Raw genomic sequence first — 15,965 nt, 5'->3', positions numbered from 1 at the left:
ACTGGTTCACATATGCATGTATATGCATCAAGTAGCAGCTTGCATGTATAAATGATCCAGCTCAGTTCAAACACTACAGGCAGAACTGTCACAACACCTCCAGCATGATGCAGACATCACATATTCAGCTGTGAATCATCAAGTGACAATAAATCAAATGATGTACGTGCATATATGAACCTTCTCTACGTCTATTGCAGTGTGTATTTTGAACAATCAGCTTGCGCGCACTAGCTGGGATATGCACTGGTTAAGTGGTTAAAGAAGATTTGAGGACTGGCTGTCAGAAATGGCCTCAGTCTAGGCAGGGTATAGGAAAGGTAGTGGGGTTTGAATTTGGGGCCAGATACACAGAAACGTTTGGTCTGTTGTTGGTGTTGGCACATGAGAAATCTCGATTACATTAAGATGATCTGGTAGTGAAGATATAGTGAGCCATAATACGTATGGTTAATTCCAGTGGTGTGCTTATTTCTTTTAAGTATTTATATGTGGCCCTACAATCAAGTTCTCAGGGTGGCTTACAACAAGAATAAAAACAAATTAAAATACATAAATAAAACAGATCAACAGTAGAACATATAGAAGCAGCGTAAAAACAATGGCAAAGAAAAAACAAATTATAACAGATTAAAAGACCTCGGAAAATAAAAAGCTCTTTGCTTGGCACTGAAACATGATCACAGTAGACACCAAGGACTGTATGGCAACGGGCAATCATCATTGAGGGGTTGGACTCGATGGTCTTATTTATTATTTATTTATTTATTTATTTATTATTTATAAATTATAAGCCTCTTCCAACCATACTATTCTATGATTCTATGATCAAAGCTTCATTTTGTAATAACCTCTTTAGGAGCACCTTCAAACCAGTATGCAAGCCAGATGATTTAAGAAGGCATAGAAGAAGTAAGAGTTTATCTCTTGCAGATAGTTACATTAACAGTGCAGTCCTAGGTATGTTTAGTCAAAAGTAAGTCCAGCTGTTTTCAGTGGGGCTTAAAGGATTTTCCTTTTTGGTTTTGGCTAATTGCATATTTTGTTTCACCTTGCAGCTGTACGACAATAGGTGGAATCTTATTTGGCATAGTGTTTATATCGTCATGGTCCCATTAGCTGTTGTTCCTAAAGTAAAAAGTATTTTTTAAATTTATAACCTGGCCTTTCCACTACAACGAATGTTCAAGGTGGCAAACAATATTAAAATACTAAATAAAATACAAAATTATAATTAAAACTAATGCAAATCAGTTAAAATGCACCAATAAAAAGAAATAAACAGCCTCCATACACTGATTTAACATCATCTAGTTTGGCCCTTAGAAAGTTTGTCTGTCTTTACCCTAAGTCTGGTTACTGACCATCCCAGTCAGTATTATACTTTGGGGGCAAGCTTCCCAAACAGTGATCATTTCCATTTGCATACTTATTGCAGACTCTTATGTCTGTACTTTATCTTTCTCCTTTCTCTCCCATGCTTATAAACCCACTCTGGTAAACCTGGTTGTAATCATCCACATTATAGCAGCATTACTTTGCCTGATAGAGAATGAACAATAAAGGAAAGAGTCATTAGGATTCACAATAATAAAACTGCTGATCAGGCATCTTCAGCATCCACCAGGAGCTGGAAGCTAAAGAATGAAAGACAGGCTCTGAAAAAAAACCTCAGGAAGAAAAGCCTCAGACAAGAAATGCTCCTTCCTGATCTACTTTCCAGGAGGGCATCTAGAAGGGAGAGGAGGTGTATAAGTGGTTTATGAAAGTAACATGTGGAGGAGTCATCTGAACCATCTACCCTTTATTGGACCTTGTGCAATATGACTTGAGTTCCCACAGCATTAGAGAGATACCATCTGGAGATTGAAGTTCAAGTCTGCACTCTTTTACTATGGATTAATCCATCTAAAAAAATTACAGTCATTAATACGTGGTAGAATCACTGTTCCACATATAAAAAACACACTGAAAGTGTACAGGGAAATTTATCCTTTTATCATGTTACCAAAGTTCATTTGAAATATGTCAAAGAAGGGATTAATTAATGTGGGTATCCGTCCTTCGGATAAGTAGCAAGGTACTAACTAGAAGGTTACACTTCAAGTAGAGTTTTTTGATCCCAGATGTTTGGAATAACAGCATCACTTCTTTTCTACTGTAAGTACTGCTGTATCTACAAGTCATCTCTTTGTCCTAGATTCCCATCCTCTCCCTTGGAATATGATATCAAATTAAGTAAGGAGCATTTTCTCATTCATCCAACATCATAGGAAGGGCTATGAAGAATTACATCCTGTTAGGCCAAAGGTAGTGATTTTCTACATGTATGCAAAAAGACATATATGAGCTGTATGGTTCAGAATAACCTACTTTTTATGAGGATGAATGAAATAAATGTAAACTTCTTTTTAAATTGATAATCATTATGGGAATCAATAATGAAAAGGAAAGGCTCGGGTGATACTATGTTCAGGTTCAATGTTCTGGCTTTTTGTAGGTTTCCTAGTAAAGCTAATTAAAAATGTCATTTGAAATGTCATGTTTACGTTAGATCTGCCAGATAACTGAATTTGATTCTGATTATTTGTGTTTGAGCTGGTGTTTTTTTTTTTTTTCTTTTGGACACATATCTCCTATCCACCACAACCTCATTTCAGAACCCTGTTTCATTTATTCCTCAAGTAAAATCTTAGGAGTCATTGGACTTAGCTAGGAGCTGAAAGTTTCTGCTCTCCCTTTTCAAATAGAGTAGTGTGGTAAATGAAACTGTGAATATGTAAGCATTTGTTTCTTTTTTAATTTATTATTTCTTTTCAAAGTAATTTTTACTCTCCCTTCTCCTCTTATACTTATAAATATGCAATGGATTACCCAGCATCTTTGCCTCTGCTTTACACTGCAGCCCCACAGACTTCAATGCACTACTACCTACCCCCTCCATACCCTGGATACCCAAAGTAACAAACAATCCTTTGGTGCACATCTGCATAAGAACTACAACAGGCACTATCTTAACAGTCTCAGGAATAAAGAGGATGGAACCTGCTGCCAGATGTAAATATAACTATTTTGTCTCAAAATGTCTTCTGAAGGATAACAAAATGTCTGGCCACATCTGGATCATTCTATTCCACAATTAAATTAACCACTAATTAAATTACCCTCTGTGTAGAGCTACATAAAACATGACCACAGGTGCTTGGCAGTGGAGTGATGAAAATATTTAACAATTTGTTGCACAGCTAATTTCAGTTGATGACAAAAGAACAATGAACACTGAAACGTCTCATGGAGTACCATTCCTAAATTCATGATGATTCTCCCTATCAGCATGTAAGATCTGGTAAGCGAATTGTAAATTAAAATGCTATGAAAACAGCCAAAAACACCACTGTCAATTTAAGCCATTACTTTTCACCATTTCAAGCTCTTTGGAGAATATATATTCACAAAGCTTAAAATGGGTTTATCCAAAGTTTGTTGAATACAACAGTGCCTTTGGAATGTCAATACTCATTGCAATTTGTTTGAAATGACATTTTAGCCGGTTATAGTTTCGTCACATCTACTCACAGAGAATGTTGTGTACATTTTGTATTGACATACTGATTTTAATTATTTGTTTTTGAATTGTTATGTGTACTATAGAAATAATCCATTTCCTTTTAGAGCTTGATTACACAACTAAGTAGTAATAGAGCTATGCACTTTCATTGTAGGACCTTCCAAAATCATAATTTTGCAACAAAACAGGGTGTTAAGTGTACATGTCCTTCTCCAATTAGAATACTGATTTCTTACAGTGATTAAACTGTAAGAAAGCAAATGCCCCATCCCAGTAACCTGCTGCATTCCAGTCATTAGCAGTCTAGTTCATGTGCAGAACTGCTGCACCTGAAACAGCTTCCCAATTTGATTCAGCAACAGGATATAATCTGTTCCTTTGCATATGTTTCTCAGTGCAAACCCTTGCATGTGCAAGACATTGCACGAGTCTCTAGACTGGGGTAAAATAGTATATATTTGTTTTTTAAAGACTGAAATCTACCACATCAGTTGTATCCAATGTTTGCATGACTAGAAAGAAGCACAGGCAACTTGCACTTTCTCCTGCATGCCCCAAAAGCCTTTCTGGAGGGTTATGGGCTGTCCTGAACAGCATGGGCTGTGTTGTGGGGATTGCTGGAGGAGGGGGGAATTGCCTCAAATCAGGTGGAGACACCACGCACAAGGTGCCTACACCTGATTTGCGGGTGGTTCCTCCTCCCACTGCAGCCCTTCATGGCACAGCCCTTGCTGTTCAGAAGGCCCCACCAACACTCTAGAGCAGCTTTTGGGGAAGTGCAGGGAGGAGAAGGGGAGGGAAACTACAGTTGTGCAAGCTTCCATTTGCTTGCACAATCACTGGATGTAACCCCATGTGTATAAATCATATATTCAAATTACGTTTTGAATACTTCGATGCCATTATAAATGTGACCGTTTCTGCATACCTTATCCTTGATCTACTTCTATATTGATCTGTTTACTCATGAAATCCCAGTTATAAAATCTAAATGGATTGTATAAAATGAGCCTGACTTATCCACTTCCTGAAGATGAGGCTGGAATTAGTTCTAGTTATATCTTTTGCCACAACAATGTGATTGAAGCCATTGTCAACAAGATATATATAGAGAGAAAAGTGTTTCTCTCTCTGGCAATGTATGTGATTGGCTTTCTTAGATTAAGAAAGGGAAAGAGAGAAGATGTAAATTAGATTTGCTATCCTATTTAAGAATTTCTCACTCATTTGACACTGAAGTACAAACAAGTCTTTTCTTTCAGAATTAGTTTGCTGGCACTATGGTCAATGTCTTCCATAAGGAATTCTGTCAGTTTCCCCCAAACTATAATTGCTACTGGTTGTATCTCAGTGTTCAGCCATTTACTGTTAAAGGCTAAAATGGAAACAATGAATATATAAACAGTTAAAATGACCACAAACCTACCACAAAGGTTTTATCAGTACTCTTTAGCTACATAATTCTAGGGTGACTGTGCCATCTAAGGATCATGTAGCCTGCACCTGAAAAGGTATATATGATTCAATGTGTGAAGTAGTAATAAGAAATGAGAATATAACTTAGCTGGAAAACCAGGACCTTGTTTGTCAAATGTCAAAGATACTGGCATCAATTTGCAATATTGTTCACATCTATAGAGAGCTGTTATCTAAACATTTGATATTGATGCCTAGTAATTTGCAGTATTGTGCCATCATTATATTGAAAAATTAATTCAGCGCCCACCTACTCCTAGCAATCAACCAACTGAAAAACTCATACTGGTTAAGCTAGCCAAAGTCAAATCTAACATGATTTTTGTCATGTTGGCATGGGTTTTTTGTGCTGGTTGGTTGTTGTTTTATGAAGAAACATACATCCACATATTTTCCACCGTCAGACTCTTTGGCCACTACTTCATATATGCTCTTCACTTAGTTATGGTATTGTTGGAAGGATATACTCATCTTGAGTTTTGCAAAGTAATGGAGACATATGGTTGCTAATGTGACATAGGTCATACTGATGTGTTGGGAAGTGAAGAAATACCCCACTGATTTCGTCAGGATGTTTTATATGTTCTATTTTTCTTATAAAGTGAAGTATTATGCTTGCATTTACACTACGTCAGGTATAGTATAAAAATTATACAAAGGTTACATGAAAGTAACCAAATCCATACACTTAAAAAAAAAAAAAAACCTTAGTATCCTAGATAAATGTTTGCCAGACAACTGGTGTGAATTCAGCCAAATAAATGAGTGTTTATCTATCCAAAATGATTATTCTTGCTCTTAAAATAGTTGATACTGATGCTTGGATTTAAAATATCTTTCCAACCCTCTGCTGAAGACTTAATCCAAAAGCTAACTAGTGCATCCGTATAAGCTCATACTCCCCTTCATGGATCACTGCCTTGTTGTGGCGAAGGGGCTTGCGTAACTCAGTGAAGCCATAAGCTATGCCGTGCAGGGCCACCCAAGACGGACAGGTCATGGCAGAGAGTTCTGAAAAAATGTGGTCCACTGGAGAAGGAAATGGCAACCCACTCCAGTATTCTTGCCAAGAAAACCCCATGGAACGTATTTTAGAACGTATCTAAAAGATATGACGCCGGAAGATGAGCCCCTCAGGTCGGAAGGTGTCCAATATGCTACTGGGGAAGAGCAGAGGGTATTTCCAAGTAGCGCCAGAAAGAGTGAAGCGGCTGGGCCAAACCCGAAAGGACACTCAGCTGTGGATGTCTCTGGTGGTGAAAAGAAAATCCGATGCTGTAAAGAACAATACTGTTTAGGAACCTGGAATGTCAGATCAATGAATCAAGGTAAGCTGGAGGTGGTCAAACATGAGATGGCAAGATTGAACATCGACATCTTGGGAATCAGCAAACTAAAATGGACAAGCATGGGCGAATTTAATTCAGGTGACCATCATATCTACTATTGTGGGCAAGAATCCCTTAGAAGAAATGGAGTAGCACTCATAGTCAACAAAAGGGTGGGAAAAGCAGTACTGGGGTACAATCTGAAAAATGATAGAATGATCTCAGTACGAATCCAAGGCAAACCATTCAACATCACAGTAATTCAAGTCTATGCCCCAACCACTGAGGCCGAAGAAGCTGAGGTTGATCGGTTCTATGAAGACCTACAACACCTTCTAGAACTAACACCAAAAAAAGATGTCCTCTTCATCATAGGGGATTGGAATGCTAAAGTAGGAAGTCCAGAAATCACCGGGATAACAGGCAGGCATGGCCTTGGTGTACAAAATGAAGCAGGACAAAAGCTAATAGAGTTTTGCCAAGAGAACACAGTGATCATAGCAAACACTCTTTTCCAACAGCACAAGAGGCGACTCTACACATGGACGTCACCAGAAGGTCAATATCGAAATCAGATTGATTATGTCCTTTGCAGCCAAAGATGGAGAAGCTCCATACAGTCAGTAAAAACAAGACTTGGAGCTGACTGTGGCTCAGATCATGAGCTGCTTCTTGCAAAATTTCGGCTTAAATTGAAGAACGTCGGGAAAACCACTAAACCGTTCAGGTATGACCTAAATCATATCCCTGATGAATATACAGTGGAGGTGAGGAATAGATTTCAGGGATTAGACCTGATAGACAGAGTGCCTGAGGAACTATGGACGGAGGTCCGTAACATTGTTCAGGAGGCAGCAACAAAATCCGTCCCAAAGAAAAAGAAGTGCAAGAAAGCCAAGTGGCTGTCTGATGAGGCTTTACAAGTAGCTGAGGAAAGAAGGGAAGCGAAAAGCAAGGGAGAAAGGGGAAGATATACCCAACTGAATGCAGAGTTCCAGAGAATAGCAAGGAGAGACAAGAAGGCCTTCTTAAATGAACAATGCAAAGAAATCAAGGAAAACAACAGAATGGGAAAGACTAGAGATCTCTTCAAGAAAATTGGAGATCTCAAGGGAACATTTTGTGCAAAGACGGGCATGATAAAGGACAAAGAAGGCAGGGACCTAACAGAAGCAGATGAGATTAAGAAGAGGTGGCAAGAATACACAGAAGAACTATACAGGAAAGATCTGAATGTCCCTGATAGCCATGATAGTGCGGTCACTGAACTTGAGCCGGACATCCTCGAGAGTGAAGTCAAGTGGGCCTTAGGAAGCATTAGTAACAACAAAGCTAGTGGAGATGACAGTATTCCAGCCGAGCTATTTAAAATCCTAAAAGATGATGCTGTTAAAGTGCTGCATTCAATATGCCAACAAATCTGGAACACTCAACAGTGGCCACAAGACTGGAAAAGGTCAGTTTACATTCCAATTCCAAAGAAGGGCAACGCCAAAGAGTGTTCAAACTACCACACAATTGCGCTCCTTTCACATGCCAGCAAGGTGATGCTCAAAATCTTACAAGCTAGGCTTCAGCAGTATGCGAACCGAGAACTACCGGAAGTACAAGCTGGGTTTCGAAGAGGCAGAGGAACTAGAGATCAAATCGCCAACATTCGCTGGATCATGGAGAAAGCAAGAGAATTCCAGAAAAACGTCTATTTCTGCTTCATTGACTACGCTAAAGCCTTTGATTGTGTGGATCACAACAAAATGTGGCAAATTCTTAAAGTGATGGGAGTACCAGACCACCTTACCTGTCTCCTGAGAAACCTGTACGAGGGTCAAGAAGCAACAGTAAGAACCAGACATGGAACAACCGATTGGTTCAAAATTGGGAAAGGAGTACGACAAGGCTGCATATTGTCACCCTGCTTATTTAACTTATATGCAGAGTACATCATGAGAAACACTGGGTTGGATGAATCACAGGTCGGAATTAAGATTGCCGGGAGAATTATCAACAACCTCCGATATGCAGACGATACCACCCTAATGGCAGAAAGCGAAGAGGATCTCAAGAGCCTCTTGTTGAGGGTGAAAGAGGAGAGTGCAAAAGCTGGTTTGAAACTCAACATTAAAAAAACGAAGATCATGGCATCTGGCCCTATCACTTCCTGGCATATAGAAGGGGAAGAAATGGAAGCAGTGACAGATTTTACTTTCTTGGGCTCCAAGATCACCGCAGATGGTGACTGTAGCCATGAAATTAAAAGACGCTTGCTCCTTGGGAGGAAAGCTATGGCCAACCTAGACAGCATAGTAAGAAGCAGAGACATCACCTTGCCGACAAAGGTCCGTCTAATCAAAGCTATGGTTTTCCCAGTAGTAATGTATGGCTGTGAGAGCTGGACTATAAGGAAGGCTGAGCGCCGAAGAATTGATGCTTTCGAACTGTGGTGCTGGAGAAGACTCTTACGAGTCCCCTGGACTGCAAGGAGGTCAAATCAGTCCATCCTAAAGGAAATCAACCCTGAGTGCTCATTGGAAGGACAGATAATGAAGCTGAAGCTCCAATATTTTGGCCACCTAATGCGAAGAGAAAACTCCCTGGAAAAGACCCTGATGCTGGGAAAGACTGAAGGCAAAAGGAGAAGGGGACGGCAGAGGATGAGATGGCTAGATAGCATCATGGATGCAATGAATATGAACTTGAGCACGCTCTGGGAAAGAGCGCAGGACAGGAAGGCCTGGCGTGCTATGGTCCATGGGGTCACGAAGAGTCGGACACGACTGAACGACTGAACAACAACAACAACAAGCTCATACTGGGCTTAATCTATGGCACAATTGAGGTATGAAGTTTGGCTGACTTGACACCAAAGCCTTCTGTCATCATCATCAGATCAATCACTTGCTCAGGCATACCAAGGGAATATAAAGGAGTGAGAACTGGATCTCAGTAAAGCATTTGTGGTGCTGCATACATGAATAGCATAATCATATGCATATTAACATGGAAGTAAATTCCGCTATGTTAATGGGCGAAGTCCCCGGTAATTATATATAGGGTTGCAGCCTTAAAACCATAAATTTAGATTAGTTATCCTACTGCAGTTCAGCCTGTATTTTACAGGCTAACTACATATCACATGTTATTATTATTATCACATGTATTAGTGCTCTAACATATTTTTAAAAGAAGCTATTTGGGGAGTGGACAATTCAGAGCATAGAAGTTGTGGAGGAGGGAACAAGTACTCAACCCTTTCCCCACCCATCATTTATCTGCTCTAATTTCCCCTTACACACCCAGTGGTTTATCAACAACATGCATTTTTGAAAGCCTGCAGGGGAAAAACCTCCATAGGGGCATTTGACGTGGAGAAATGGCAAGTTAAGTGACCCTTCCTTATCCCACTGCTTCTCCACTCTAAATTCTCCACCTCTCTCATGAAGCAGCTCTGCTTAAAAAAAAAAAAAGCATCTGGCATTGTTAGGCCTTGTTAAATACATAATGTTTAGTTATATTTACATTTCATATGCAACCTGGAATCTTTACTTTTGCCATGAAGCTGACTCTAGAAATAAACTGTCAGGGTGAATTTATGCTGTCGTAGAGATAGTCATCCAGGTCTTTGCCAAATGATCATCATGCAAAGCACAATAATATCAACTTGTAAACTGGAAATGGGACAACCTATGGAGTGTAATCATAAGGTCAATTCTACTGGGGTATTCCAAAAAGAAAAAGTTGACATGTCTATTATCTCATGTTGCCCCTGCCCAGTGAATGCCAATCCAGAACTGTTTCATTTACAGTCTAGCAATGGACATGATGTCATGTCACATTACCCATTAACATGGATACTCTCACAAGAGACAGAGATCCTGGGAATTGTACATCTGATGCTGTGATTATAGGCTTTGGTCTAGAAACATTTGTGGCCATCTGTTAAATTACTATGTCTGCCAATGTGCCAATTTCAACTACTGGTCGGCCTGCGGAATGCAGCAGGCATCATTTTATCTGCATGTAGCCCCCACAGAACTACAGCAAGGCCGCAATGGTGCCACATGCTGTTTTACAACTGATTAAACCTACTGACACCTCTGTGCCAAGAGGGCTACCAAAAGGAATGTAAACTCTGTCTGAATTAACTACAGAATTCCTCTGCCCCCTTTCCTAGAAACTCCACACACACATATGCAAATACTACATTTCAGATTGCAATACACAGGGCCTTTTCATTAGTAGATCAGCCACATATTCCAACGTTATCCTTGAATTTTGCTGAATAGGACTAGATAGCAATACATGAGTCATTGTTGTTCAGTCGTTAAGTCATGTCCAACTCTTCATGACCCCATGGACCACAGCACGCCAGGCCTTCCTGTCCTCCGCTCTCTCCTGGAGTATGCTCAAGTTCATACATGAGTCATAGATACTCATAATTAAAACCTTTATCCTGGAATCAAAGCTAAATCAGCAATAAAATCTCTCTTTAAAAGAGTTTTCCAGAAAAAAGCATTTAATGGTTTGGCACCAACAATGGAAAGGTCATCAAAAGAACTGTTCCCACTCATCTTTGCTCACATGTAAAGACCAACAAATGACTTGGGGCATTTAAGCAGAGGTGTGGTGCACACACAGTAGATTTAATGCACCATGCTCGTACTAAAATGAGAAATAGCTACCTTTAAAATGCAGAAATTAGCTCAAGCGCTCATGCAAAGTCCAAAAATGTGAACTTTATTTTAACAGCTTTTTGTTCTCAAAAATATGCATGTACATTTATTACAGAAGAGAAAAATGGTTTAATTAGTACATGCACATGGGTTAGTATACTAGTTCTAGTTTACCTAACTAGAAATGATAAATATGACAGTTGGGGGAATTAATATTTGCCAAATGAGGAGGGGAAGGTGGTGCTACAGAAATGTAGAGCAGGGGATTGGAAGGCTATGCAACCAAAGAAGTTCTGGTGCTGGTGGCAATGGTGGATTGTGGGAGCGGAAATCGATAGATATAGGAGGAAAGAAAAATAAATAGAACAGGAGCAGCTATAATTGCCTGACTTCAGAGGAAGGGGAACCCAAAGGACTTTACTTCCTGGTTTGTTGCAAAAACTTAGAAAAAAATAAAAAATAGAGCAGTCGCCTCAAGCCTCTTAGGCACTATTGAGTAACATGTTGTCCAGGGACAACCAATGAATGGTGGATCCAGTGGCAGTCCTGACACAACTAGTACTTTAAACAATGATCAGGAAACCAATCAGAGGCTAAGTTGTTAGACGACACATAGTTAAACTGTGGAATTCACTATCACAACATGTAGTCATGGCCACCAATTTGGATGGCTTTAAAAGGGGGTTATATAAATTCCTGGAGGAGAGAGCTATCCATAGCTGCTAGTCCTGATGGCTATATGCCACCTTCAGTATCGGAGGCAGTATGACTATGTACACCAGTTGCTGGGGAACGTGGGTGGGAGGGTGCTGTTGCACTCGTGTCCTGCTTGTGAGTTCCCGGTTGACAGATGGTTGGCCACTGTGTGAACAGAATGCTGGACTAGATGGACCCTTGGTCTGATCCAGCATGGCTGTTCTTATATTAGTAAGGACCAGTTTGGTTAAAAATAGATGGAGCCACCCCATACCTTAAGCTCGTTTCTTGACCACCTCCCTTGGACTCCAAGCTGACAACTCACAGGAAGGTTACAGAATGCGTGTGTGGTCTCATATGTCAAACTGTGTTCCTATGTAGGGAGCTCATCTTTGGGATTCAGTGGGTGCTTTACCAAGAATGGTAACACTCTGGGTGTACAACATAAATGTCTCTCACTGGACAAATGCAACAATAAGATGATTCAGTAGAATTATTTGTGACCGACAATAGCTGAACTTTGTTAGCCGTTCTGATTAATTTGCCACCTGATAGATTATTGGAAGGATTGGACATATCTGCTTCCGTATCCTTTACTCTAATAAATTGCAGCCTGTTATACTAGAACTAATGCATTTAAAAAACCAAATAACCCAAGGTGAACACCCCTAGAGTTCCCTTAGTGTGCATGCCACATTTCAGCTGTCTTGCTTTCATGGACTTGGCACTGTGGTGACTTGGCACTCTTTTATTATTATAGATTCTAGCATACTATGGGGAGCCTAGGGTTGTGCACCTCAGGTTATTTGGTTTTTTAAATGCATTCTTTTATTTTAATTGAAATGTCTCCATGTGTTTGAGGCCTGCCCTACCATCTTCAGTCACTAGGAGGCAGTCGTCCCTAACTGGCACATAGCTTTGCAGTCAATACAGTTTGAAGCGGGGGGGAGCAGTCCAAGGGACAGAGTTATAAGGCTTTTTCTTCCTCCTTACTGTGGGGAAGCCCTCCAGGGGAATGAAGTGAACAGACCCCTTCCTTGGGGAGCTACAGGGGTGTAGCATGGAGGGGGCCATGCCTAGGGGTGTCAGCGGCTTCATTCACACAGGGTGGGCACAATGTGTTCAACTCTTGACAGCTACAGTACGTACATTACAGTACGTACATTTGGCTGTTCGAGCCCATCTAAAGCCAGGTCCATTCGCTAGTAATTGATAATGCAATGTAGCATTTTGTCTTGCAACTCATAATTAGCCCTTTAATCTGGTAGAGGACAATGCTGTTAGTTTAAGTCAGCCTTGAATTTACTGGTGTCACTGTTGACCTTAGGTCTCCATACACCTTGTCCAAATAATGCTATTGCCTTTGCTGTCTGCCTTTGACTAACGAGTGACTTTCTACTTCTATTAGTTCCTGTGCCTTCTCCCATGAACCACTATGAAAATACCCAGCCACAGGGAAAGAATATGCTGTGCTCTCCATCAATCATGTGTCAGTGGAGACTTCTAGTCCCCATTTCAAAGAAATTTGTGCCCTGACTGACACTGCAGCCATTAGAGACTGATCTGGATTGAATCTACAATGAAGGTGTAAATCTTGTTACAAGTTGTCCTAAAGGGCTGGGAAATAAAAAGCACATAGACAGACTTCCAAATGTATTTTAATATCATAATTTTAATCCAGATATCATTTCCTCATATTATTTCCTCTAATAGCTTAGATGTAACTGTACTCAGGGCTCTCCAAGAATCAGGCCACATCAAATTTGTTTAGCTGGATCCAGATCAGATTATTTCAGTCCTTTTGAACAGCAGTGAGGAAGGTCATTTTTCTGGATGCTTCGCAAGGCCTTCCTCAAGATGCTTCTCAAGACCTTCATTCGCACAGACTGAGTCACTTCCCATCTATGTCCGTCTTTAGCTATTAATGTGCCTGTTCCACCCAAAGAACATTTGAAACCAGTAAAAGGAATCTGTTGAAGCACTAATGATCCATTTGGGGAACTTTACCAGTTTGGTAATGATCAGCTACAGAAGGCAAAATCCAAGAAAGTTAATAACTCAGACTATCACTACTTAATGATCCATTCATCATAAAGTGATCCTTAAGATAATTACATATTATAAACCTTAAAAAAAAAGATTAAACATTGAAGATTCTAATCATTAGGGAAATAAAAACTTGCTGCTTCATTTGTCCTCTCCTAGCAGGAATGATTGATTTCTGAGAAGCAAAAGGTAAAATTGCAAACATAAAGTATTTTTTAAAGTTAAATCTTTCATGCTTCTAAGACCCTTTGGCAAACCAAAAGAAGAGATATATCATCATAATATGTGTCCAGTGATGTTTTATAAACTGAACATTATGTCTCATCTTCAGCCAACCAACCTTTTTTAAATAAATGATGGCCTGTTGTTATGAGCCGCTCTGCTGGTACAGTTAATAACATTGGCTATCAAAGTACCAATACTGGTATGAGTTACAGTTAGTGACCTTGCTCAGATACCCACTCCCTGCTGGTTGCTGCTGCACTAGGTTTCTGTAGTCATCACTGCTGAGAAGCAGAGATGAAATGTGGTCTTGGAGGCCCCAGTGTACAGGATCCTGATGGCTGAACAGCCGCTAGGATTACAGGAAATCAACTGTAATCCTGCACCCAGGTTTTCTGGAGCTTAGTTGCTGGGAATGGAACGTGCACTGGTAGGGGCAGATTTACCAAGGTGCTTACCACACTTTGGCTGCAGAAGATAAGCCATTGTCTGCAGTGATGCTAGCAGTGCGCTGATGGATCATACTCCAAAATAATAAATCTGCCCCTATGTAACCTGTAGAAGAAGATCATAGGAAAATAATTGAAGGAAGTGACTAAGCAGGCTATCAGTCTGCTTCTAGGCCCTGTTTGCTAGTTTTAGGCTGTAAATGGCCTGGGACCAGGGTATCTGAAGGACCATCTTTTATAGGGCCTTTTCAAGTGCCCCCTTTCCACCTAGGTTTTGCCAGTTGGCTACCAGAAAGAGGTCTTTGGGTGGTGTCCAAACTGGAACTCCTTCCTGAGTTATGTTCACCAGGCACTGTAAAAATCCTGACCCTGAGCAGCAACCAAGACTCTGACACAGAACATCTGGATTGGGAAGACCACTGGTGCAAGCTGTGGCTGCACAGGACCACAACACCAAGCTTGCCAGAGCTTGTCACCCAGGAGCCCTTGATCTAGAGAGCCCAGAGGGCAGCACCCCCTGAGCCAGATTCCCCTCATGCTTGCCAGGAGGCAGTGCAGAAGGTCGAGAGGTGATGGGCTGCTAGGCTCCAGCCCAGAAGACTTAAGGCTTTAAAGCTGCACTCTTCAGGAAGGGAGGGGAGCCTGAGAGGGATAGCATGGCCCAAGAAGGATACAAGGCCTCAATTGGGTTCCACAACTTGTCAGACCCAAGTTGTCTGCTTGGTGCTATCCAAGGTCCTGCAACTCTGGCTGATGCTTCCTGCTAACAACTGGCAGGCTAAACAGTCCTCAAGTATCTTTTGTACCCTGTGCACATCCACTCATGGCCAGGACAGGACAGGCCTTCATTATTTGTTATGCATCCATCTATTCAGCTTTTAATGGCATTTTATTGATTTTATGGTTTTCCCCCCACCCCTGAACAACCCCCCCCCCAATCTGGAATATCCTTTAATGGGAAAGATATCACTAATGTTGGCTAGTGCTTTACTTGCACTAGCCAGTGACCATGAAATACCTGTTCCCAATGGCCGTGGTGCCATCAGGACAGGTCTTTGGGTAGAAGTCCGGGGCCCTGCCACGCAAAATGAGCAGGAGGGCCCCCAAATGTGGTGGGACAGGCTTACTACATTTTGAAGTAATGTGAAGTAATACATATTATTGTCTAAAGAAGGTGGGGGCATAAGACCAGTAAGTCCAAAGTCAAAAATTACTCAACTGCATCACTGCCCAGTGGATGAAGGGGGTGGGGCTAGTCTTGCTTCCCAAGATACTCCTTTTAATATTAACGGAGCATGGAATGTTACCATTTAGTTAAGGCAAGTTGCGGAAGGGAAAGGGAAGGTTCTACCATTATAAGACTCAAAACTCTTTATAAAAATGAATGCCTACTGAGCTATAACATGAAACTTGGCATCTTGACATGTTTCATTACAGGTATCAATCACAGTTGGGCTAGGAAACATGGGTATACGAACCACACTTCAAGTCATTAGCAGCAGCACCACTC

The 15,965-nt window shown here is 40.8% G+C and overlaps 1 long non-coding RNA gene across 1 annotated transcript in view; it reads left to right on the top strand.

Annotated features, from left to right (window-relative positions):
- The window catches only part of LOC146349822 (uncharacterized), a 54,268-nt gene extending 40,881 nt beyond the window's left edge, over positions 1-13,387 (top strand). The window contains exons 3-4 of the long non-coding RNA XR_014788822.1: positions 3,246-3,346; positions 13,147-13,387. This is a non-coding gene — a long non-coding RNA (uncharacterized LOC146349822). The remainder of the gene's footprint in view (positions 1-3,245; positions 3,347-13,146) is intronic.
- Positions 13,388-15,965: the final 2,578 nt, after the last annotated feature.

Source organism: Heloderma suspectum, chromosome 3 (genome assembly GCF_057233095.1).
Source record: "Heloderma suspectum isolate Gila_16-S chromosome 3, 16-S_ref, whole genome shotgun sequence".
Classification (NCBI taxonomy): domain Eukaryota; kingdom Metazoa; phylum Chordata; class Lepidosauria; order Squamata; family Helodermatidae; genus Heloderma; species Heloderma suspectum.
The sequence above is the reverse complement of the archived record's forward strand: the minus strand, read 5'-3'. Positions and strand labels throughout refer to the sequence as shown.